This window comes from Bos grunniens, chromosome 24 (genome assembly GCF_055505025.1).
Source record: "Bos grunniens cultivar Pamir isolate PY7600 chromosome 24, Bosgru_T2T1.0, whole genome shotgun sequence".
NCBI lineage: Eukaryota > Metazoa > Chordata > Mammalia > Artiodactyla > Bovidae > Bos > Bos grunniens.
In genome coordinates, this window is record NC_141188.1 from 4310334 (window position 1) to 4336144 (window position 25811).

General features: G+C 47.2%; 1 long non-coding RNA gene across 2 annotated transcripts; it reads left to right on the forward strand.

Annotated features, from left to right (window-relative positions):
- Nucleotides 1–259: 259 nt before the first annotated feature.
- Nucleotides 260–21671, forward strand: LOC147345846 (uncharacterized). 2 transcript variants are annotated; one of them, XR_015153379.1, is made up of 3 exons: nucleotides 260–944; nucleotides 1954–2043; nucleotides 21382–21671. It is a non-coding gene; the product is annotated as an uncharacterized LOC147345846 (long non-coding RNA). The 2 variants fall into 2 exon arrangements; XR_015153378.1 differs by lacking the exon at nucleotides 21382–21671 and adding an exon at nucleotides 3256–3801.
- Nucleotides 21672–25811: the final 4140 nt, after the last annotated feature.

Genomic DNA, 25811 nt, shown 5'->3' on the forward strand with positions numbered 1-25811 from the left:
ATGTGAATACAGCATTCCTGGCAGAACTGTTATTAACCATGACCTTCGCTTGTTATCCAGAAAAGAAGAGAAAACAATAATTGATGGGCAATTTCAACATGGGGGTTCCCAGAAACAACAAAGTGAACTGTGCACTATTTTGTAATTGTTTTGTCAGCCTCAGGAATGTCAGCAGGTGTCTGGATGGAGACTCACAAAACCCTCCTCCTATCTGAGGCCTCATGACGCCTGATCTGGGGTCACCCAGCCGGATGAGTTTGGAATTCTGAATCTGAGGTTGTGCAGGGCGGAACAGTCCAAGTTATGTCCCGAACAGCACGTCGGAGTCGGAGGCTGCTTCAGAGTCAAACACATGAGTCTAGATGCCGCCAAACCAGGCGTGCTCATGCTCTGAGGGTTAAACAGGAACTATAGAGGAGTCTCGGACACGACTGAAGCGACTTAGCAGCAGCAGCATACAGGAGTCTCACGTCAGTTAAGGGTAGATCAGATTTTGTCGTGGAAGGCGCTACGAAATATTTGCGGTTTTTGCAATCTTTGGGGATTTTGCAGATGCAGGCAAGGGACCGAACATCTGTGTTTAACACAGACGCTGGCCCTGCCGTCGCTGAGGACGTGTGTTCCCTCACGGAAGTGCTGCGCTCCGCCAGGCCCTTGGAGGATGGCGGGCGCCAGGGCCCCCGCCGCATGTGTGCAGCCACGTGACCCTTCCATCAGGGGCCTGGACGCCAGGCGGAGGTGGAGCCTGGCGGAGGTGGAGCCTGGCCGCAAGCTTGGACGCTGGAAGGGCCGTGTGGCACGGCCCCGCATGCGCGGCCCATCGGCTGCTTCTCCTGCTGCCGTCAAGTTAGAGGCCCCCAGCTGCCCCAGGAGAAACGTGCCCTCCACCTCCTGTCTGGGCTCCTCTCGTTCCTGGTCCCCAAGGCCTCTCTGGCCTCCCACGTGTAAGTGACCCCCGCTGGAGGCCCCTTACCACCCAGAGTGCGTGTGGCACCGGCCATCGGCGTGTTCTGTTACACCTCCTGCTCCTCCCGGGAGGTCTCCAGTTTCTCCGTGACTGAGGCGGGCCCTCGAGCCCCGGTTGGTGTTGCCTCCGGTCTGCAGGGCCTCAGAGAGGTCACCGCATCCTCCCAGGCTTGGTCTTATGGCCCATGAGCCCCCTATGAGTTTAACGCCCTTTGGTTACTTTTCCAACCTAGGGATAAAAGGTACGTTATTATTGTCCCAGAGTTAAGAAAGGCCAGCTCTGTGTGTCTTTGTGTGTTTAATTCCCCTACAGTGGCAGAATAACAAAGTTTTTGTAACTTACGAACCATTCTGAATGGTGGCCCAGGTTTAAATTGGGCTTCCCGTTGAAACTTCTTAGCAGAATCTATGGCCCTTCAAAGAAACCATACTGGGTTTGTACAGTCCAGGAAGGCTGCCTCGCAACAAATATGTGATGGCCTCCTTTGGGGAACACAATTAGATATCATTTCACAACAAAATATTCTCTAGGAGAATTCTCTTTGTGGGCAGCATTTCAAGGTTTCTTTAGGCTAAATTAATTAAATGTTGTATGTTAGAGGCAGACGCAGGAAGGAAAGGTGCAATATATAGAAGAGATTCCCAGTGGTATATTCCGATGCTCAGAAAATGAGAGCTTTGTGGTTACTTTATTTTCAAGTTACCTGTATTTACAAGAAACAAAGTGGAAAATGAATTTGAGATTTTAGACCATTCCTGTCCAGGAGATGCCTTCATTGAGGATAACGGGGTGGGGCGGGGTGTCTGGGACCCTTGATCACACTCTCGCATCCCTGGCTGGCGTGTGGACGGCTCAGTTCTCAGTGGTCCCATCCGCTGACCTCTCATGGTCGGTGAACCCAGGTGCCTTCTTTCGGCTTCTCACAGCACCCTTTCCCTCCCAGGTCTGGCCCCATCCCAGCCCTTTCTTCCTCCTCTTGTCTCCAGGCGACTTGGCCGTGTGAACTCAGAAGGGAGACCAAGCTGGAAATAAAGGACCTGTTATTTCATGGAGCAGAGACAAGCAACACCTTGGAGGTAAGCGATGATAACTGTTACAAGCCAGGCATAGCTCGGGGCAGGTGAGCCGTGTGTTAATGAGGCCCCACCTCCCGCTTCCTGACACATGGCTGTCATTGTTCAGATGCGCAGCGTCCTGACTGATGGCTGGGTCACCCTGCCCGCAGTCGGAGCATGCTGTCTTCCTTCTTCCACTGAAGCTTCTGATCTGCTGACCCCAGGGTGACCTGGTGGAGGCGGAGCTGAAATTAACATGTCTCTTTAGTTAAATTTTTAAAGAAGGGGAAGTGGGGGCAGAAAGGAGGAGGAGAAACTTTTAGGCTAATACGTTGTTAATAAAGATTGAAAACATATGTCACTGTTCAAGTATGTCCTGTCAGTTTAGCCCAGATAAAAAAACACTGCGGCCTCTTGGAACAGGAAAGGAGGAGGCTGCTGCAGCCATGGACAGCTGAACACACTCATCCTCAGGGCCCCCGTCAGAGCTCCTCTTGGCCTTCCTTAAGTGTAACGGGTGCCGATCTTGCCACTCACTGCTTGGTTGCCAAAATCTCCTTTTAAAAGTGTGTTTAGATCCCTGCTTAGTATGGTGAGATGGTTTTCTTTGCGCTCAGGAGTGGGCGTTGTGTGTTTTTTTACTTCATGTGCCAGGAGGCTCAGAGATTTGGAAAGAGAAAAAAATAAAAGTGTTTTCATGTTGCACATCACATTCAAAATGTAGCCAGAGACCACCGGACCTAGGAAGTTTGAATAATTTCACTTTGCCTCTGGGTTTATCATCCTACTTCATGAGAAACCATGTTATTAACGAGCAAAGCAGGATGAAACTAAATCCCTTTAAATGCTTCCTGCTTGATTTCTCTTAGAAAGTAGACTCATTCCTCTTCCCAATTAGTCATTTTTTTTTCTCTTTCACACAATGGTAACTGTTTTTTTTTTTTTTAAATTTTAATGTATTTTCTGTGCAGCTAGTTTAAGAACGTAATATGTGACTGATTTGTGTACTTCCAAGGTAAGGAGAATGTTGTGATTTCTTTATGTTTTTAGACATCACGAACCTTTTAATATCACCTTTATACGGTCTTGACTTGGGAGTCTGTCTAAAATTAAGGTGTTATCTGGCCATTGTCTGTTCCGTCTCAGTATTAATAGCCGAACATGACATTTGATTTTAGTAGTTAAGAAGGTGGCAGAGCTGTCCATCAGAAAAACCTCCCTGTCTTTTTTCAGTTGGATCGATGGCAACATAAACACTCAACACTGGATCCACAGAGTACAAGCTATTAAGAAGAAGAGATGAAGCAATGTTACTATGTTGTTAATAAGCTTATTTCCCCTCAACTGTAAGAGAAAGATGGTATTCATTGTAGTCTTTACTAGGCTTACCATCATAACTTTACATTACTGATCTCTCACCAAACTGGCCCATGTATGAGGAGTTTCATAATTTCACATTCTGAGCAATTTATCACATCAGGTCCATTTGCAGATGAGAACTTCTCAAAACGAACATCACAGTGTTCAAGTCGTTTACATTTGATTTGTGATGAGATCCTCAGATCTTGCCTGAGAGTTATTCTGGATTTTCTGACACAGTTCTGAATTCAAGCAATTTAAAATTTACCCATTAAAGTGATTCACTAACCATATAATAAAAAGATGAATATTGATGTAAATTAGTGCGTAACTCAGAAAGAGTCCATTGTTAGTATTCTGAGATTTGGTTCTGAAATGGCCATGATGATTCTATAATAAATTGACAAACTGTCATCCTCAGCGGGAAGTTGTCAAGATTCCCCTTACGTTCGAGAATCATTTATGGTTGGGACTTTCAAGGAGATCAGAGTGGGTTCTCATTTGCATCGACTTTAGGAAGCAATTGGACAAATGCATATTGGGTATGCACTGTGTCCTGGGTGTGGTGCAGCCTCATCTGGGTTTAGGTGTGCAGGAAATACCCCTGAGAGAAGCACAGACTGCTGTGTGCCAGTTCAACCGAGAGGCCTGCGTCGCGCTGTTACAGCTGTTGGGTGTTCTAATGTGGTCCAAACTGTCCGGGTCTGAAAAGCTGCCTTAGGGACCTTTGTTTCCTGGTCTGTAGGCAGCCTGTCTGTAACACCAGGAAGTGGGACTGATAAACCTCGAAATCTCTGACCACGTTTTGTAATTCTGCCCTGTCCAACACGCATTTTTCTGCTGTGCATTCACAGACTATAGGGAAGAATTTGTGATTAATAAGCCACTGAAGAATGTTTTTTATTCCCTTCTGGGTTACAAATACAATCAGAGTTCTGAACATTCAAATTAGAAGTGGATGTTGCAATGGTAGTGATGCAAGTGTGTGATCTATTTGCGTTTGGGCTGGAATGGAAGCTTTTTTTTTTTCATTTCTGGGACAAGCCACTTAATCATATTTGGGTTAAAAAGCAGAGACCAGTGAGGAGAGGATGGGGCTGGGTGACAATGGAAGATAGGCCTCATCTTGGTGGCCCAGCTTTGCTCGTTCAGACTGATTCCTGATATACAGGCTCAGAGGAGGAGCCTCCAGATAGGAGAGAATGAATCTGTCAGATCCATTTTTCTTCTTTTTCTTGAGGGTGAATTTATTTTTCATGTTTTGAAAGGAGTGTGTGACCATGTTGCCACCAAGTCCTTTTTCCCCTGGAATCATATTTCCGTTTTCATTTCTAACAAAGCACCTCTTTGGGTCCCAGGATCTCATTGGTTCATCTCTCTCTGTCCGAACAATCCTTTGCATTTCACACTTTATGCCAAAGGAAGAAACGTGGTGAATGCGGCTCGTAATGATGATGGATGACATCGTGAGTCCTCGTGGCCAGCGAGTTGGCCAAATTACCTGAGCCTGCCAGCCTGCTGACTTGGGTCTGAATTATGGAGAAGATGAATTTTGGAATCTTTTTTGCTGCTAGGACAATGAATAAGCTTTGTTCCTAGACTATAGGAACACTGGAGGAAACAGTGATTGTGTAGCCTCAGAAATACAGCAAAATGGGGTCTTGGTAGACTTTGGCCGTCACCCAAGAACCCAGAAGTACAGGCACAGGAGAGGAGATGGACGGGGTGCCCTCTGGAGCACCCTCCCGTCCTCCGCCTTCCCTGCTGGCCCCTGACCTCTGCCCGAGGGAAGGTCAAGGCTGGTCTGGGAGCTACACGTGGTCACTGCAGGTCAACTGTCAGTGGCTCCTGGAGACTCCGTTTTTCCCTCCCCAGTTCTTCGCTTGCTTTGCGACGTTAGAACCTTGTCAGTCTACTGAAGTTCCCGCCTTCGCTGGACCAGCTCTTGGAGTCAATAACAGATTACAGAGAGAAGTCTGACACCCGACCTGTCACCCCGGCCTGCTCGTCTTGGGCGTCTGAGGTCCCCCTGACCTCTCCCAGGAGCTCCCTGCCCTCTGCTCTGTGCCCTGGTCTTCCCCCCGCCTCCGCCTCTCCTGGGGGCTCTTACTCCACAGTAACACCTTCCACTTTGCTTTCTATTGCTTTTGATTTCTCATCCTTCCTCTCAGTGTTTGACTTTTCTCAAACTTTTTTCTCCTGTTGAAGACTCACTTAGTGCCACGTCGCTGCCCCGTTTCCCGCCTTTAGCCACTGAGACCCTCAGCTTGCTGCCGTTCGGCCCCGCCCCACGCCCGACGTCGCCGTGACCAGCCCTGTAGTCTTTGCCCTTCAGGCCTCTGAGGGCTGCTGCTCTCGGTCGGCTTGGTTTGCTGAGTTTTACCCCGGATTCTCCCTACTTCCTGTCTCTTCTCGCCCCTCAGACCCTTTCCCGTCCTCTGTACTTCGTATGCTCTTTTCCTTCCTTCCTTCCCTCTCTCTCTTTTTTTTAATTAAGGGAAAAAAAAAAAAAACCTTTCTATTTTGTATTGGGGTATAGCCGGGTAACAAGGTTGTGGTAGTTTCAGCAAATGGTGCAGGCACTCAGCCGTACATATCCATGTATCCGTTCTCCCCAGTCTCCCCTCCCCTGCAGGCTGGCATGTAACACTGAGCAGAGTTCCCTGTGCTATACAGTGGGTCCTTGTTGGTTACCCATTTTAAATCTAGCAGTGTGTACACGACCTTTCCAAACTCCCTAACTATCCCCTCCCCCTGGCAACCATAAGTTAATTCTCTAAATCTGTGATCTCTTTCTGTTTTGCAAGACACTTCATTTGTACCATTTCTTTTTAGATCCAACATATGAGGGATGTCATAAGGCGTTTCTCCTTCTCTGTCTGACTTAACTCACTCAGTATGACACTGTCTGGGTCCATCCATGACGCTGCAAATGGCTTTGTTCCATTCTTCCCACAGGCTGAGTAATATTCCCTTGTATACATGTACCACATCTTCTTTGTCCATCCCTCTGTTGATGGACATTTGGGTTGCTTCCAAGTCTTGGCTTTTGTAAACAGTGGTGCAATGAACACTGGGGTGCATGTATCCTTTCAGATCATGTTTTTCTCTGGATATATGCCCAGGAGTGGGGTTGCAGGATCAGATAGATCAGGGGAGCTCTAGTTTTCGTTTTTTAAGGAATCTCCGTACAGTTCCCCATACTGGCTGTAAAATTTACATTCCCACCAACAGTGTAGTAGGCTTCTCTCCTTTCCACACCCTCGCTAGTATTTGCTGTGTGTGGATTTTTTTGATGATGGCCATTCTGGTTCCCACCCCGTCTTTCTTTCTCTGTTCTCCAGATATTTCTTTGCATTTAGAGTCTTATTAAGCATCTGACTCCGAAGGCTCCTAAATCTGAACTACCAGCCCCGAGTGCTTTTCTGAAAGCCAGAACTACATCCCCGAGTTGCCCACGTGACATTCTCTCCTGGACCAACTTACTGCTTCTTTACTTGACTTTACTTGTCTACCTGGTGTTTACTGAATGCTCCCGTACCAGATGCTGGGCCAGGCCCTGGAAAAACAGTAGTGAAAAATCCAGTCCCTACCCGCAGGTGGGGGCAGATAGATTCAGACACGGAAGCAAGAAATTATAATACTAAGGCTGTGATGGTGGTGGTAACTCTGTTATGGGAAGAGCTTACAGTGGAGAGGAAGGGCTGAGCTGAGACTTCTAACATACGAGGTCTTCTCCGGCTTATTGCACCCATGTTTTAAAATTTTCAATATATGAATCCTGAACGTGTTTTGTTGAGTATATAAGTAAGTATTTCATTTTCTTTAGATGGCAAATGATACTGTGTTTATAGTTTGATTTCCATAGCTCATGGTTACTGTTTCCAAATGGGATTGGCTTTTGTGTGTTAATCTTGTTTCTGCAAACTTGCTGAACTCACCTTTGAGTTTCAGGAGTGATCTTACAGATTCTTTGGGATTCTGTAGAAATAAGGTGAAAAATTACATCATCTGCAAACAAGGATAGTTTGATTTCCTCCTTTCCAATCTACTTTATTTATTTATTTATTTATTTTTGGCTGAGCTGGGTCTTCCCTGCTGCATGAGCTTCACTCTAGTTGCGGAGAGCGGAGGCCCCTTTCTGCTTGTGATGTGTGGGCGTCTCTTGCTGCAGAGCATGGGCTCTGGGGTGCACGGCTTCAGTAGCTGTGGCATGTGGGCTTAGCTGCCCCGCAGCCTGTGGGGTCTTCCTGGACCAGGGGTCTGATCTGCGTCTCCTGCCAACCAGCCGGACGTGGCCTGCTGTGACCGGCGTTCACCCCTCTGGGTGACACGTGACACCTTGCTGCCGCGTGGTCCTCTTCACTCGCTCCACGTCTAAATGCAGCTCGAGGATGTCATTTTTCTTTCAGCCATCATATATTGTTTAGAAAATTCACAAGGAAGAGGATAATTCATTATATATTCTCACACTTCTGCTCTTTCCATTACTCTTCTTTTCTAATTAGAGTCCAAAATTTCTTCTTTTTTTCATTTTCTTTAAGTTTGAAGTACTCACTTTAAGCATGCTTTAAATCCCTGGTGGCTCAGACAGTAAAGCGTCTGCTTGCAATGCGGGAGACCCGGGTTTGACCCGGGTTTGATCCCTGGGTTGGGAAGATCCCCTGGAGAAGGAAATGGCAACTTACTCCAGTACTCTTGCCTGGAAAATCCCATGGATGGAGCCTGGTAGGCTACAGTCCATGGGGTCGCCAAGAGTCGGACACGACTGAGCCACTTCACTTCACTTCATGCTCGTCAGAAGTTCTTTTCTTTTTTTCCTTTCATCTAAGAGTGTTTTTATTTCTCCATCATCCCTGAAGCACAGCTTTACTGGTTGACAGTTCTCTTCTTTTAGCCCTTGAAAAACATTGTGTCACTTCCCGGCCTCTGTGGTTTCTACTGAGAAATCTGTTGTCCCTGGAATTCATGTTCTCCTAAAGGTAATCTATCATTTTGTTCCTCTGTAGGCAGTGCACCATTTTTGCTTCTCTAAAGGTAATGTGTTGTTTTTCTCTGGATGTCTTCAAGAGTTTTTCTGTCCTTAGTTTTCAGCAGTTTATGATATGACTGTGAGGTTATTGTATTTGGGTTTTATTCAGTTTCCTGAATCTGTTTAAGGTGTTCACCAAATCTGAGAAGTTTTCATCCATTATTTTCTCAAACACTCTTTTAGCACCACGGTTTTTCTCCTCACCTTCTGAGAGGGTCTGATATGAAGGTTTGGTCTTTTGTTATTGACCCCAGGCGTCTGAGCCTTGGTTGATGTTTTTTGTAGTCTGTCTGCTCTCTGTTGTTCAGACTGGGTGAGGTTTATTGATCTATCCTTCTGTTCCCCAGTTCTGTCTTCTTTCTTCTGCATTCTGCTATTGGACACTCTGCTATTTAAAAAATCTCTGTTATCGTATTTTTCAATTCTATTATTTCCATTTGGTTCTTTTTTATGACCTCTGTTTCTTTGCTGATATTTCTCTGCTTTTTCATTTGTTTCAAGATATATTGTAATTGTTTACTGAGGCAGTTTTGTAATGGATGCTTGAAAGTGCTCAACAGATAATTCTAACACCTGATTCATCTTAGTGTTAACATCAGTTGATGGACCTGTCTCATTCAGCTTGTGATTTTCTGATTCTTGTTATTATCGGTGTTTTAAAAAATACTATCCTCAACACTTTGAGTATTACGTTAGGAGTCTGTGGGACCTTGTAAATATTTTATTTTAAAAGGCAGTCACTGTATTTAAGCTTTGCGCATAGGTCATAGCCTACTTTTATAGGTTCGAACAGCACTCTAATTTTTCAGACCCTTTCTGGGTCATTTGGTCTGTTTGGCTTATCTTGTGTTGCCAAGATTCAGAGTGGCTCCTACCTGTGCTGCCTGTGGTGGTGCCGGGAGATTCTCCAGGCCGGGCCACCTGGTGTGTCCAGGTGGAGGAGGACCGTCTCTGACCTGCAGGAGTAAAGAGCTTTCCCACGCCTGGCCACTCTGTGGTCGATGCCCTTACTCATGCCGCCCAGTGCCTCCCTGGGGCGGGTTTAGACCTGGGGGTGAATGAGAACACACCACAAAATAATGGGAGAAGGAAACGGAGGCAGTGCGGTCACTCTAGAGAAGACAGGCGAGAATGAGGATGGATAAACAAGAACCAAGCGACCAAGAGAGAGGGTGAGGTGAGCTGCCAGTGTCCCATTAACTAGGATGGTCAGCTATAAAGGATTAATCCAGGACTAGACATATTTAGGAGAAGGCAGGGGCACCTCACTCCAGTACTCTTGCCTGGGGAATCCCATGGACGGAGGAGCCTGAAAGGCTGCAGTCCATGGGGTCACTAAGAGTCGGACACGACTGAGCGACTTCACTTTCACTTTTCACTTTCATGCACTGGAGAAGGAAATGGCAACCCACTCCAGTGTTCTTGCCTGGAGGATCCCAGGGCTGGGGGAGCCTACTGGGCTGCCGTCTATGGGGTCGCACAGAGTTGGACACGACTGAAGCGACTTAGCAGTAGCAGCAGACATATTTAATGATCTTTGGAACATATTTTTGAACTTCTTGAAATTAAGAATCCTAAGTTGTGACAGGTTTGGGTGGACAAGGTCCGTGTCAGTATAAATGTAGCATCAGAGGTAGAGAGGTTGAGGACTCAAGACTGTGAATTTGGAGCCATTCACGTGACGGGTAAAACAAAGAGAAAGAGACACATGAGCTGTACAGCAGATTTGAATCATCCACAACAGGTACCTTTGATTATCGTTGACTTACTAAGTTATATACCATTAGAATATAGGAAAATGAAAAAAAATTCATGCTTGTTCAAGATTACATGTACTTACGTACTTTATGTAAAATATTCAGATATGGTCAGGATTACACGTACTTTTTGTGTCATTAAATGTATGGTAGATAATTTTTAACAATGCCAGGGTATGTATTGTCTCTCGTAAAAGCTTCAACAATCCACATTCTAACCATGACCATGGAATACACAAAGCTGCTCAAATCTCCTTTAGGTTTGACTTCCTCAAAGTAAGCTTACAGCCAATCCTTTCCAGAGCATAGCTCATTTTAGTGAATTCTGACAGTAATTCCCATCATAACACTGGGAATTCTAACATTAATTCCCCTGAAGTTCCTTTGAGTTAAGTTACAAACAATTTAAATATTGAAAAAAAGGACTTTCTTAAAAAACAAACACAAACATTGCCTTAATATAGCGAGATGTGGCCTCAAAGTTAAAATACTGTTAATATTAGTAAAGGCAAGGTGACTTACAAGGGCAAAGTGAAAGTGAAAGTTGCTTAGTCGTGTCCGGCTCTTTGCAACCCCGTGGACTATACAGTCCATGGAATTCTCCAGGCCAGAATACTGGAGTGTGTAGCCTTTCCCTTCTCCAGGGGATCTTCCCAACCCAGGGATCAAACCCAGGTCTCCTGCATTGCAGGCGGATTCTTTACCTGCTGAGCCACAAGGGAAGCCGCTTATAAGGGTAAGATTATAGGTAAGTATGTTTCTGGAGAGGCATGTATTAATATGAAATAATAGCCCTAAAATCTTCACGTACTTTGTTCCCATAATAATACTTATATGTGCTTATTCTAAGGCACAATGCAGAGATTATCTTAGGAAAAAATTACCAGTAACTCACTTGATAAATTGGAAACTTTGTTCATAGGTTTCTGTGGAGAGGATCTTGAGTTCAGTAGAGACAATCTGCTCCTTTTGTGTATGTTGGAGTCTCTCTGGAGATCTTATCGAACACAGGAGGACCACAGATAGGGAGGACCAGAGATGTGGGAGGACCACAGAGCAGGTGGTCAAGGCACGTGGTGGGAAGAGCAGTGCTTGACACTGGGGAGCACTCAGCTGGGGAGCACTCAGCTTCTCCTCCTTTCTCGTTTCCTCTTTTCCTCTCATCCTCTCCCCTTTCCTTTCCTACTTTTAAACTCTGGGCGGAAGAAGTATTTAACAATATGTCTTGATCTTGAGATGTGAGCCAGTGGTCACAAATTAATGAAGCCCTAATTTAAGAGCTCTGAATACAGTACTGTGCGCACTTCTACACTTCGGCAGGATTTGAATTAAGGATCGTTTAATCCTGGTGCAGCCACTGCTTTGATAACACGAAAAGCCCCTTAGACTTCCTTCCCTGAATGTTTCAGGGAAGAAGGTTGTGCCAGGTCCAGTGAGCACACACACGGCAAACATGCAAGCTATTATAATTTTCCTTAGACGAGAAGGATCCCACAGACTCGCCAAGTGATCTGCTTTAAAACACCGTGGTCATCCAGAAGGTTGAGTTCTGTAAGAACACACGAGGCTCACACACGAGGCTCACATGGGCTCAGGGAGGTCACATCTGAAGAAGGCAGCAGTGTGGTTATGCTATTTGGGGTGTGGGGTGGATAAAGAATTCTGGGTGAGCCCAGAGGCTGAAGGAGCACTGTCTCCGTCTGTCTGTCATATTTTTTTACTTGAAAATAAGTAGGCCACTGAATCCATTCTGTTGTGTCAAATTATTTTTTAACTAAAAAGCTACAACATTGGGATTCAACTCAAAAGAGCCTGGCAATCCCAGGGGAAGGCAGGAAATCCTCTATGAGACTCGTTTTCTGTTCAGGGCGTAGGGCCAGAAATAGTCACCCCCGAGAGCCAGTCAGAATCCTTCTTGGACTTTGTAACCATGGCTCCAATCTTGGTGGTTTTAAGAAATTGCAATTTAAGCCCCTTGGGACAAGATGGTGGGAAATTGTTAGGCTAAGCACACTAATGTCACGGGTAGAACTTTGTATTCAGACGCAGAAGGTATTTTGACTTGTTCTTGTTGAGTCACTCAGTCCTGTCCGACTCTGCAACCCCATGTACTGCAGCACACCAGGCTTCCCTGTCTTTTACTCTCTCCGTGAGTTTGCTCAAACTCATGTCCATTGAGTCAGTGATGCCATCCAACCATCTCATCCTCTGTTACCCCCTTCTTCTCCTGCCTTCAGTCTTTCCCAGCATCAGGGTCTTTTCCAGTGAGTTGGCTTTTCACATCAGGTGGCCAAAGTATTGGAGCTTCAGCTTCAGCATCAGTCCTTCCAATGAATAATATTCAGGACTGACTTCCTGTAGGATTGATTGATTGGATCTCCTTGCAGTCCAAAGGACTCTCAAGGGTCTTCTCCAACACCACAGTTCAAATTCTTTGGCACTCAGCTTTCTTTATGGTCCAACTCTCACATCTATACATGACTACTGGAACACCATAGCTTTGACTAGACAGACCTTTGTCAGCAAAGTGATGTCTCTGCTTTTTAATAGGCTGTCTAGGTTTATGACACACCTAGATATTGTCTTTTAATTTGAGCTCTGGCAATATCAGAGATTGTCAGATGCACCAAGGGGGCTGACTACAGGAATGGGGCTCACCTGTTCTTTTCTCACCTGGACACAGAGTGTCAAGGAGAAAGCTCTGTCCATCTATGCAGTGTTATTAAGTCTGTCATGTAGAACTCAAAGTGCTATCTCTTCTCAACACTTTTCTCAAGTAATAGCACTTTTTTCTGATGGTAGTAAAAGTAACATAGTTACTGTAGAAACTTTGAAGTGCACAGGAATACACGACAAAGAAATGAAAGTCATCGTACTCTAGCTTGTTAAACGAAAGGTGGTATTTCATTTTCAATATTTTCCTTCTCTGACAATGAGGCTCAATTCATTCATAAGTTGACTAGATGTTTCTTTTGTATGTATGTGTGAGAACTATGAGCATTGTTCTCTATTGTGTTTTATATTCATCTTTTTGTAATTGTTGCTTGGTTGCTAAATCGTGTCTGACTCTTTTGAGACCCCATGGCTTGTAGCACGCCAGGCTCCTCTGTCCATGAGATTTCCCAGGCAAGAATACTGGAGTGGGTACCATTTCCTTCTCCAGGGGACCCTCCCAACCCAGGAATCAAAACCATGTCTCCTGCATTGCAGGCAGATTCTTTACCACTCAGTCACCTGAGAAGCTCCTTTTTGTTATTTGTCTGTAATAATTTTAAGTATTAAGATCACTGTCTTGATTGACCACACACGTTGCCTGTGGGTGTGCACACACATACAGAGGTACTGTTTTTCCCTTAAGGGATTACCTTATTTTTAGACTTGTTAAAAGAAGGGAAGCATTAGTTTGAAAGAGCTGAGTCTGTGAAGAGAGCCTGTTACGCATGATCATGAACCACTACAAGTGTGGATGCTGGAGAGACCAAGCCTCACTCCAGATCTGGGGTGATCACCTATCTGTCTCTCTGGGATGTTGGGGGTTCTTACCCAGAGGTGACTCTCAAGGCTTCCTGAAGCTCACTGTTTCCATTGTTATCTTGAACTGTGGGTCTCTGGTCTGTACTCTCCATCAGACCCCATTTGGATGCACATTAGTCCCAGCTGTTCTCTGGAATTGGAACACACGGGCTTTGCTGTCACACAGGCTTGGGTGCAAACGGTCTTGTTTATATTTTTATATATATATATATATATATACATATACATGCTAAAAACTGAGGAATATTCACCTGACTCCTCAAGGTCACAGAGTGATGAAAACTGCCAATCTCACAGGACCAGTGTCAGGATATGTGTATATATACACACAGGTGTGCATACATGCACACATATACACACACCTCACATACACACATACGTACATAACAGCACAGACGTATACACGCAAACACACACACTTGCATATCACATATATAATACACAGACATATGCATACACATACATGAGTATGGACACATATACATGCAATACATACATACATGCACATATACATGTGTATACAGCTAGACATATACATGTATCACACATATAACACAGACACACAAAGATATAAACACACAAAATTGCATGAGTATACATACACACACAGATACATGCAATACAATATATACATGACCACACACATATACATCTAGACATACACATATATGCACAAAAATGCATACGTACATACATGTCCATACACATTTATCCACGTATATACTTACATATACAGTGTCAGTTGCTCAATAGTGTCTGACTCTGTGATCCCATGGACTGTAACCCTCCAGGCTCCTCTGTCCATGGGATTTCCCAGGCAAGAATACTGGAGTGGGTTCCCATTCCCTTCTCCAGGGGAGCTTCCTGACCCAGGGATCAAACCTGGGTCTCCTGCCTTGCAGGCAGATTCTTTACTGTCTGAGCCACAGGGAATCCCCATACTTTTACATAAATATGCAGATACACACACATACAGACATATACACAATACACAGTGTGAGAGAGAAGACACGGACGCACAGTAGGTCTGCACGTGGAGGAGCATTTAGCTTGGTTTGGGCTTCTCTGGGTCTGAACCGTAGGTTTCTTCCAGTAGCTGTTCTGCTGGACACCTTGGTACAGACCCCTGCCTTGCTTCTCTGTGAACTTGATCCCCTCGGTGACCCAGGGATTCCAGGCACCAGCTCTGAGTCTAGGCACCTCAGGATGGTCCCTTCCAGTTGGCCAGTTGCCTGCTCAGGAAGGCGAGGTCTCTTGCCGGAAAGCACATGGTGTGAAGAGCTGTGACGGCCCGGGGTCTGTGCGTTTCAGTGCCCCAGCTTTCCGTCCCACAGAGCAACTTCCCAAACCGAGGGGCGCTGAGTATGAACATTCCTCCTCCTACGGTCCCATCACACCCACCGGAAGCCGGCGTCCAGCATGTGTGAACCGTCTGCTTGGTCCTGCTCAGCACACACGTACATCCTCCTGTGAGATCACAGCCCTTTTCTCTCAGCCCTATTAGCACGTCATCTGTAGACAATTTACATTTTCAATCTGAATTTTCACTTCAGAGTCCTTCTCAAGATCTGCTTTCATTTCGGTTTCTTCCTCAGTCTCAATGCCTTCAGTACCTTCATCCTTTCCTGTGGAGCCTCACGTATCTCACTGAGATGACAGGCCACAGTGAAATGCCATCTGCCTCTGACTCATCTTGATCCCACCCTACTCCAGCCCACATTAAAAAACAATGTGTCAAAGCAGTTTTTCACATGAGGAGCCTGATACTTCCATGCATCAGTTCACGGATGAGCGTGGGCAGTGGGGAGCCAAGAGGTAGTAAATGGCAGGACTGCAGGATGGAACCAGAGCTCCTTGGCCTGGAGAAGTGACCAGAGGACTAGGGTCAGTCTGCCTCCTGAGGTTGGACACTGAGGAGCCTCTGAGTTAGCAAGAGCTGTGAGTTTTGAAGGTGCTCCAGTAACCCTCTTGTGGACTGCTTTATGGAGCATCACATGATGGCTGAGCACAGGCTGCAGGGCCTGGCGTCCTGGGTCAGGCCCGTGCTGCCAGGCAGAGCCTGCATCCCTGGGCACATGAAACTCTGGTTTCCATTTATTCACCTGTAAAGTGTTGGGTGGGGGGAGGGGAAGCTGTGAAATTAAAAGACACTTGCTCCATGGAAGGAAAGTTATGACCAACCTAGATAGCATATTCAAAAGCAGAGACATTACTTTTCAACAAAGGTCCGTCTAGTCAAGGCTATGGTTTTTCCAGTGGTCATGTGTGAATGTGAGAGTTAGACTATAAAGAAAGCTGAGTGCCAACAAATTGATGCTTTTGAATCATGGTGTTGGAGAAGACTCTTGAGAGTCCCTTGGACATCAAGGAGATCCAACCAGCCCATCCTAAAGGAGATCAGTCCTGGGTGTTCATTGGAAGGACTGATGTTGAAGCTGAAACTCCATTCCTTTGGCCACCTGATGTGAAGAACTGACTCATTTGAAAAGACCCTGATGCTGGGAAAGATGGAACGCAGGAGAAGAAGGGGACCACAGAGGATGAGATGGTTGGATGGCATCACCGACTCAATGGACATGAGTTTGAGTAAACTCCGGGAGTTGATGATGGACAGGGAAGCCTGGTGTGCTGTAGTCCGTGGGGTCGCAAAGAGTTGGACACAACTGAGAGACTAAACTGAATTGAAAGTGGGGATAAGAGCAGCTATCTTATAAGAGTCGGAGAAGAAGAAATGACTTCATCCTTGATAAGTACTTAGAACAATTTCTGCATTGTTTTTACCAAACAGTTTTTATTTGTGTTTACCAAACCCTACAAATCCTGTAGGGTTTGGTAAACACTGATAATAATAAAATTATCATCAGCAGTAACAACTGTCATTCCATTATGAAGGAGGTCCTGTAGAAGAGTTGCGGTGCGAAGGAACGGGAATGTAACGGGCTGGTGGCAGGTACGGCCCTTCTCAGCTTTACACGTACCAGACCTCGAAATGCTTTATTACTCTGTGCTGTTTTACCCGCCAGCAAGTTTATGATTGCGAGCGTAACTCTGCGTGGATTAACACAGACTGAAGGAAACGCAGTCCTTGGCCTTCAAAAACGTCCAGTTTTATGTCAGCAGTTTCAGAAACACTTTGCCCAATTGATTTAGCTCAGATGGCCTCTTTCTATATGCATGACAGGAGAAGAGGGAATATATTAAATTATTTCCCCCACACTTTATTTTTTTTTTTTTACTTCTTTCCCCCTCAGTAATCTGATACGTTGATGTGTGGGATGAAAGTGTGTTCCTGTCTCTGGGTTTCCCATGGTTCGCCCCCTCCCTCAGCTGTGCCAATTTCTTTTATAGCGACTTGGGCTGCTGCAACGCCTCTTCAGTGGTCCATTTGTTTGGCCAGGACATAGATTTGCAAGGGTTTCTAATACTGACCTCAAGACCGCAGAGGAGTAGTATCATAAAATTCTGCCCTTAATTCTTTGGCTTGACTGTAAAGGCTGTGTGTCAGCTCAGTCTAAATGTGTGAGGGATTTATTCAGAGTGGCTAGAACGTAGGCTCAGGAAGCTGAGTGGCTGCGAAGTACTTGCAGCGTTGGCCTGGAAGCCACACTCTGGCCAGCGTGGGGACCGCATCTGCCCCTTAAAGGTCCTCACTGGGACTAGCTCAGACGACAGGTTGTGCTCACTGAGCCCGGCTCTCAGCCACGTTCTCACGAGTGACCTCACGGCGTTCTTCCCTCAGCTGGGGAGGTTGTACTAGAGTATGATCTACAGCCGAGAAAAGTGAGGCTCACAAAACGACTTTCCTCAAATCAGAGAGTGAACCAGTGGCAGAAGGGGATGGGTAGGCCATTCGATCCTTCATCAATGATCTGGTGACGGTTTTTAAAGAAAAACATATGAAGGAACAGGCCAGGGTCTGGTGAGTTACAGCCTGGGCTCTTAATCATTCATGTATGTTTGTTTATACAACAGAAACCTAGAGGAAGTGATGGCCAGTGCGGTTGCTCAGACAAAATCTGGGTAAATGCACGGTGAGTTCCAAGACGAATGTTGTATTTCAAATAGTTTACACCTACCTCTTCCAGTTACAGAAAGTCACCAAATTCCAGCACCAGGGGTCAATGTGACTGAGAGTTTCTAACTTCTCTGGATTGCACTTACTTCTCCTACTTGCCAAGGAGGTGGTGGTGTGTCATTTCCAGGAAAGGTTAGCAAATATGATGTTTGGTATGAATTTATGGTCATTGGGCAACTCAGGATGCATTTTGCTTTTTTCTTGGTTAAAATTTCTTTAGTATTCATTCCTTACCTGGAAATAAAACTGGAGGATGAGGTTTCGCACTGCTCATGTAACCAGGCAGTTCTGTGGGGACTTGGCTGTGAGAAGCCTTCCAGAGTTGAGGTGGCCTGATGTCTTGGAGGCGGTGCTGGGGTTTGTGGAGACCGGCAGGGGTGCTGTTGGGACACTGAGAACAGGAGCCTCTGGTGGGAGGAAGTGGTGGGTGCAGTTTCCAACGTGAAAGACCAGGGAGCAGATTGCGACCTCTCTAGGAGGTGAAGCCAAGGAAGCAAGTGGCTGTTTCTCACCTTTGCACAATGGATCTTATTTTCCACCAAGGCCTGTCCTGTACTTATTCATTCTTTTCTGACACATAGACTGGACATGGGACCAACTCCTAGAGATGCCCGTGAGAGTCAGGCCCTCTGAGGTGCACCACTTCTTGGTCTCATTTATCTGTTTATTTAACTTTTTTTAAAAGAAGTATAGTTGATTCACAGCATTGAGTTCATTTCTGCTGGACAGCAAAGTAGTTCAGTTATACATATATATACATTCTTTTTAAAATTTTTTCTTTTCCATTATGGTTTATCAGAGGATACAGAATGCAGCTCTGTGTGATGCACAGTAGGCTCTTGCTGTGTATCCATCCTATACGTAACGGCTGACACTTGCCAACCCCAACCTCGCACTCACTTCCTCCCCCAGCCTCCTGGTGAGTCCTCCTCAACCCCACCCCCTTGGCAACCACAGTTCTATCCTCTGTGTCCGGGTCTCACTTATTTTGGTATTCAAACTCATATGATTCTGCCTTTGGATTGCTTATTATTAGACAAAATGGCTAGTCATTTTGGGGTGGGGGTGGTGGGCATGCAACTCTGCAGATTAAAAACTTTGATTGGCACAAGGCCCAGGAGAGGAGAGAGGCACTGCGCCTGGAAAGAACCTGTGTTCTTTGTGGGAAATGTTTGCTCCATTGAACCAGATGAGGACATCTGTTTACTTCAGTAAGAAGTAGCCAAGTCAGTTATGTTTAGATTTTTACTTTTGTCATTGGTTAGTTGCCTTCTTTAGAAAACCAATTGGAAAAGGAGTTGGCATTTCAAGCCCCAGATGTCAAAATGGCTTATTCTATAGGAGTTTCAATGAAAAAGAACTTTTGTTATCGTGTAAAGCTGCAAAACACAAATATCACTGAATATTTAGAATAGATTCTAAGTATTTTCACACAGAATGAGTGTAGTTATTTTTCCTAATTCTTAGTAACAAATGCCTTTTCAGCCCTTAGTCCAACTCCCATTCTAACTCTCAGCTCAAGACCTAAGGCTTTTCCTCACTCTCATTAACCCAGGGCTTTTCATAGCTCCTCTTCATGACTTCACAAGGCCTCAGCCACTCCAGCAGAGCTCTGGGCTGGACTGCAGCCTCTTTATCCTCTGCTGGGCTCTAGATAGGGGTCCTTCATAATCAATACAGGTCTGTGATAATTCAAATTGCATTCTATAATTACCAGATCAATTATATCCAGCTTGTGTGACCGCAGCTCGTGGTCTAAGAGTAAAAACCATATTCAAGGGCATAAACCCGACCTTTGAGCATTTTCAGCATTCCTAACATTTTAAACTTCACCCCAGAAATCTCAGTCATAAATTTGAACTGTTGTCTTTTGATACAGCTGTAAATCTAGGAAAATCATATGACCTTACATAGAAAATGAAATACCCATTTACAACAGGAATGTAAACTTTAAATCACTTTAGTCTTTTCCTGGTAGAGTTTAAAGTGACCTGTTCAGGACATCCTTACCAATCCATATTGGTGGATGTTCTGGAGGTCTTTATTATATACGTATCTGTCTCTGGGGAGAAGGGACTGTTGACTACCAGCTTTACTTTATTTTTTAAGCGTTTCTGTAAGTAGCATAAACCTCTGTCTCTTACTCTTCCCAATTGACTTTATCTTAACATCTTGATTTCAGGAACTTTTCCATTTTCTTCCAATTATGGACTTTGAAAAGCCAACAGTTGCATCATCTTTAGAGACACACGCCTGGAATCCGGGCTTTCTTTATTATTCTCACTATTTACTAAATCAGGCTGTTCAAACTGGACATGAAACCGCAGAGATGATGTGAAGTAACCCTGTTTGTCCTGTATCATTAATTCATGTTTTACACTGAAGTGTATAAAAACTATTAGGACACCTGATGAAGCTCTTTGAAGGATAGTGTTTGAGTCTCTTGGGAAAAGATGATATATTATTTAAAACAATAATCTAGACGTCTTTAAAAATTCAGCGCCAGTTCTGTGCAATGAAGATTTATTGAGGGCCTCCTTGGGAGAGGCAGGGAAGATGCCAAAAACGGGGGACATGTGTGAGTGAGTGTCCACCTTCAAGGATGTGTTGGTGGGACGCAAAATGCAGAAAGAGCAGGATAAGGCGACTTTCAGCTGCTGTTTCAGTGTGAGTGTCAGCATTTGACATGGATTGTCCTCGTAATCCTTACAAGAGAATGAGCCCTATGAAATGCCCTGCAGAAGAGCACAGAGCTAGAAAACAGAGGTGCTGTCCCTGTGCATCTGAAGGGAACGCAGGCTGTGGGAGAGGAGGCAGAGGTCCATGGACGACCGATGCTCTAAACCAGGCTGTGGACCACGTGTGGTGCTCTGAGGTGGATGTGGGGAGAGAGGGGAGACGCAGTCAGCAGATCAGAGCCTCGTCTCTCCACCTCTGGACACTCAGCAAAGCTGTTAAGTAGTGTTGGTTCATTTCTTTGCTGGAATTCAGGTTTATGTGATGCTGTGAACTTCAAGCCTCAGCATCTTCAATCACTTGACTCACTCAGCAAACATCACAGGTAACAATGAAATGCATGAGTACATTTGAAACACTGGACAAGATCTTGGCGACTGTGTTCTCTGCCTGGGCTCCCAGAGAGGTGGTCTCCTGGCCTGTGCTCCCCACTCGGGGCAGTGCTGGGCCCGGGGGCATGTGTGTGGAACTGGGGGGCAGTTCCTCACCTGTGCACAGGTAGTCCCCTGCAGGAGGTGGGAAGGGGCCCGCGCATCTTCGGCCCTCTTGTGAGGTGCAGTGGATTGGAGCTGGTCCCTTCAGTGGAGCGATAGTGATGGTCCCAGTGTTCCCTTTGATGCTGGGTCACACAGTATTCGGAGTGGGGACAGGAGGCAGCTGCCCATGTGACCTGCGGGCCCATCGTGCTCCTGGGGCAGCAGCCAGGCCCCCGGCTCCTCGGCCCCAAGGGGCGCCCCCCCACCTTTTCTCCGCTTTCTCAGTCGGTGTGAACTCAGCCTACAGGCTCTGTCCTGGGTCAAGCTGCATCAAGAGCCACTGGCACAGTGGACAAGCTCTCAGCCTCCTATGAACCCCTTGTTTCATAGGCCTCCCCGTGGTCTGAGCTTCTGATGAACGGGCCTCTACGTACCCCGTGCCTTGACCTGCGGTCTCCTGCCTGCAGGAAGGATGGGCTGGCTTCCACGCACCCCCAGCACCTGTGCCGAAGTCAGGCCCCGTCTGCCTTGATGGCTCTGCCTTCCTGGGACTGAAGCAGGGACGGTTTGTTGTTGCTGCTTTTTGGCTGTTGGTGCTTGTTTGTTGTTTATGTTTTGCTTTTTTTCAGGGAAGGCATCTTCATGCCCCCCCATAGTAGAAGTGAAAGTCGATCAGTCATGTGCGACTTTGCGACCCCATGGACTATACAGTCCACGGGATTCTCCAGGCCAGAATACTGGAGTGGCTAGCCTTTCCCTTCTCCAGGGGGTCTTTCCAAGCCAGAGATCGAACCCAGGTCTCCCACAATGCAGGTGCATTCTTTACCGAATGTGTGTCTGTTTTCAAGACTCAAGATGTGCCATGATGGGTTCTCAGGTCTAGATCCCTTGTTTTGAACGGGAGTTTGCTCTGAGGCCCTCTCCGCATCACATGGAGGGATGTATGGTGGGGGGACTCTGAGCTGCTGTGCTGTCCTCCGGGTTCTCTGACTGGCGGTGGGCAGTGCCTTGAAGCAAGGCCTGCACCTTCTCCGTCTTGGCTTTACAGCTGCTCCTTCCTTGTTCCTGCTCCTGAGCCGTGCCTGGGCCTCCCCTGAGCCGTGCTGAGTGAACCGCCGTGTGTGCTTGTCGCCAAAGTCACGGCAGAGAGAAGCGCGGCAGGCCCGGGCAGCACCAGGCAGCTCCGCAGCACCCGGGGCGAGCTGGCGTGTAAGCCACTCTCCGATGCCCATCAGTTCCCGTGATCCAAGCTTCCTCCCTGGCCTGACTTCAGAACTGACCTCCTTCCCCTCCCCGAGAAAACTAAATAACCATCCTCCGAGGTTCCTCTCCTGCATCTGCTGACGGTTTCTTTGAAGTGGACACACGGTCTCAGGCCAAATTGTGGGCAGATTTCAACCATTTTCTCTCGTCTTCTTAGGGTTCCACCTCTTGTTCAGAGGTGTCTGTTCTGTTGTAAAGGTTGTTTAATATGTGGGCCCATGAGGGGAGCTCTTTGAAGTGGAAACATCATATAAATCTAAGGAAAGAAATAGAAAATGCAGCTCCTATCACCCGGCCACCCCCACCCCCACCCCGTGTTGCGAAAGAAGCAAGGGCAAGGGGAGGGCCTGGCGAAGGCGGAGCTGGAGGTGTCCTGTCCTGGAGCTTTGAATGTGGAGTTCACTGACATCCATCTGCAGCACACCCGGACCCAGGACACCTGGACACCAGCACACCTGGACACCAGCACACCTGGACACCAGAACAACTAGACACCAACACACCTGGACACCCAGCACATCTGGACACCAGCAAACCTGGACACCTGGACACCCAGCACACCTGGACACCAGCACACCCAGGACACCTGGACACCCAGCACACCTAGACACCAGCACACCTAGACACCAGCACACCTGGACACCCAGCACACCTGGACACCCAGCACACCTAGACACTAGCACACCTGGACACCACACCTGGACACCTAGACACCCAGCACACCTGGACACCAGCACACCTGGACACCCAGCACACCTGGACACCAGCACACCCAGGACACCTGGACACCCAGCACACCTAGACACCAGCACACCTGGACACCCAGCACACCTGGACACCAGCACACCCAGGACACCTAGACACCAGCACACCTGGACACCCAGCACACCTGGACACCAGCACACCCAGGACACCTGGACACCCAGCACACCTAGACACCAGCACACCTGGACACCCAGCACACCTGGACACCAGCACACCCAGGACACCTGGACACCCAGCACACCTGGACACCAGCACACCTGGACACCCAGCACACCTGGACACCAGCACACCCAGGACACCTAGACACCAGCACACCTGGACACCCAGCACACCCAGGACACCAGCACACCCAGGACACCTGGACACCCAGCACACCTAGACACCAGCACACCTGGACACCCAGCACACCTGGACACCAGCACACCCAGGACACCTAGACACCAGCACACCTGGACACCCAGCACACCTGGACACCAGCACACCTAGACACCAGCACACCTGGACACCCAGCACACCTGGACACCCAGCACACCTAGACACCAGCACACCTGGACACCACACCTGGACACCTAGACACCCAGCACACCTGGACACCAGCACACCTGGACACCCAGCACACCTGGACACCAGCACACCTGGACACCCAGCACACCCGGACACCAGCACACCTGGACACCCAGCACACCTGGACACCAGCACACCTGGACACCAGCACACCCAGCACACCTGGACACCAACATACCTGGACACCCAGCACACCTGGACACCAGCACACCTGGACACCTAGACACCAGCACACCTGGACACCAGCACACCAGCACACCCAGCACACCTGGACACCAGCACACCTAGACACCAGCACACCTGGACACCAGCACACCAGCACACCCAGCACACCTGGACACCAGCACACCTGGACACCTGGACACCCAGCACACCTGGACACCAGCACACCTGGACACCAGCACACCCAGCACACCTGGACACCAGCACACCTGGACACCTGGACACCCAGCACACCTAGACACCAGCACACATGGACACCCAGCACACCTGGACACCAGCACACCTGGACACCTAGACACCAGCACAACTGCACACCAGCACACCTGGACACCAGCACACCTGGACACCTAGACACCAGCACACCTGGACACCAGCACACCTAGACACCAGCACACCTGGACACCAGCACACCTGGACATCTAGCACACCTGGACACCCAGCACACCTGGACACCAGCACACCTGGACACCCAGCACACCTGATCACCCAGCACACCTAGACAGCAGCACACCTGGACACCCAGCACACCTGGACACCAGCACACCTGGATACCAGCACAACTAGACACACAGCACACCTGGACACCAGCACACCTGGACACCCAGCACACCTGGCGATAAGGTATTTATAATTCTTGGACCATGAGTAAATATATATATATATATATATTTGTTGTTCAGTTGCTCAGTCATGTCTGACTCTTTGTGACCCCATGGACTGTAGCATGCCAGGCTTCCCTGTCCTTCACTATCTCCCAGTGGTTGCTCAAACTCATGTCCAGTGAACCAGTAATACCATCCAACCATCTCATCATCTGTCATCCCATTCTCCTGCCTTCAGTGTTTCCTAGCATCAGGGTCTTTTCCAGTGAGTTGTCTCTTTGCATCAGGTGGCCAAAGTATTGGGGCTTCAACTTCATCATTAGTCCTTCCAATGAATTTCCAGGGTTCTGCCCTAATCCTGAGACCCTGGATCTGGAAGTTGGGCATGGCTGGCCCCCCAACAAGGCCTGCTGGCTGCTAGACCAGCAGGGTGAAGTCTGGTTCTCTGAGGACATGACCCAGCAGACACAGAGATGCTGGCTGAGAGAGACACTGCTGTTGCCATGTAATGAAGTAAGTTTCTTATAAAGGGGAGCACTTGTATCCTAGGGGTCTCGTATGCACATATGGGGTGAGAATCTGAACACCTGACTGTTGGCCGGGCAGAGACCAGATGGTGGGTGTCGTGGATGACTTGTGAACTGCTGCTGTGGGCCCAGGGGACTTGAGGTCTAACTATGCTCCAATGAGGCACCACCAGGATATCAGCAGTCCTGCAAAGGCGCTTTAGAATACAAAGCAGGAAACCACTTTTACTTATGGTTTGCATGAAGCATTTTGTTTGAAATATAAAAATGTCTGAATCTAATTACTTGCAAATATAAAGGCATATGCCATTTGGACAAACAATAGATACTCCTTAGATAAGCTTAAAAGAGCATAGAGTTTTACCTTCTCTATTTTAAATCCTCAAGACACAGAGCAGGACAGTGGATCACTTGGAGTCACTCAGCATTCATGGAGGTGCAGAACACCAGGCAAACCGCATCACTTAGAATGTGATTTTTACATGCGGGACAGTCTGGAGTGCTGGATTTCTTTCGAATGGTTCTAGTTTTCTTATAACGTGTCAGCCAAGCCCAGTATGATTCTACACTCTCAGGTAAAACTAATCAGGAGAGGATTTATTAGGTTTTTGAAATGTTTGTAGGTTGCCTTGACATTTAATTCGTATTGTGTCTCATTTCCATGTACCTGCTCATTGGGGAAGCTGTGGATGTTGCGATTTTTTACGGAGATTTTGGAGGAAGACTCTTCCCCAAAAGGCATAATTATTTATCTTTATTTTCCTTTAAGGAAAATTCAACCTTCCCCCTGTACTTGAAGATTCTAGGAGCAGGTCTTGATGTAGGGCTTTGGGAGTGCCATGCCTGTTGTAATAAAAGCACCTTTGAGTTTCTGTGA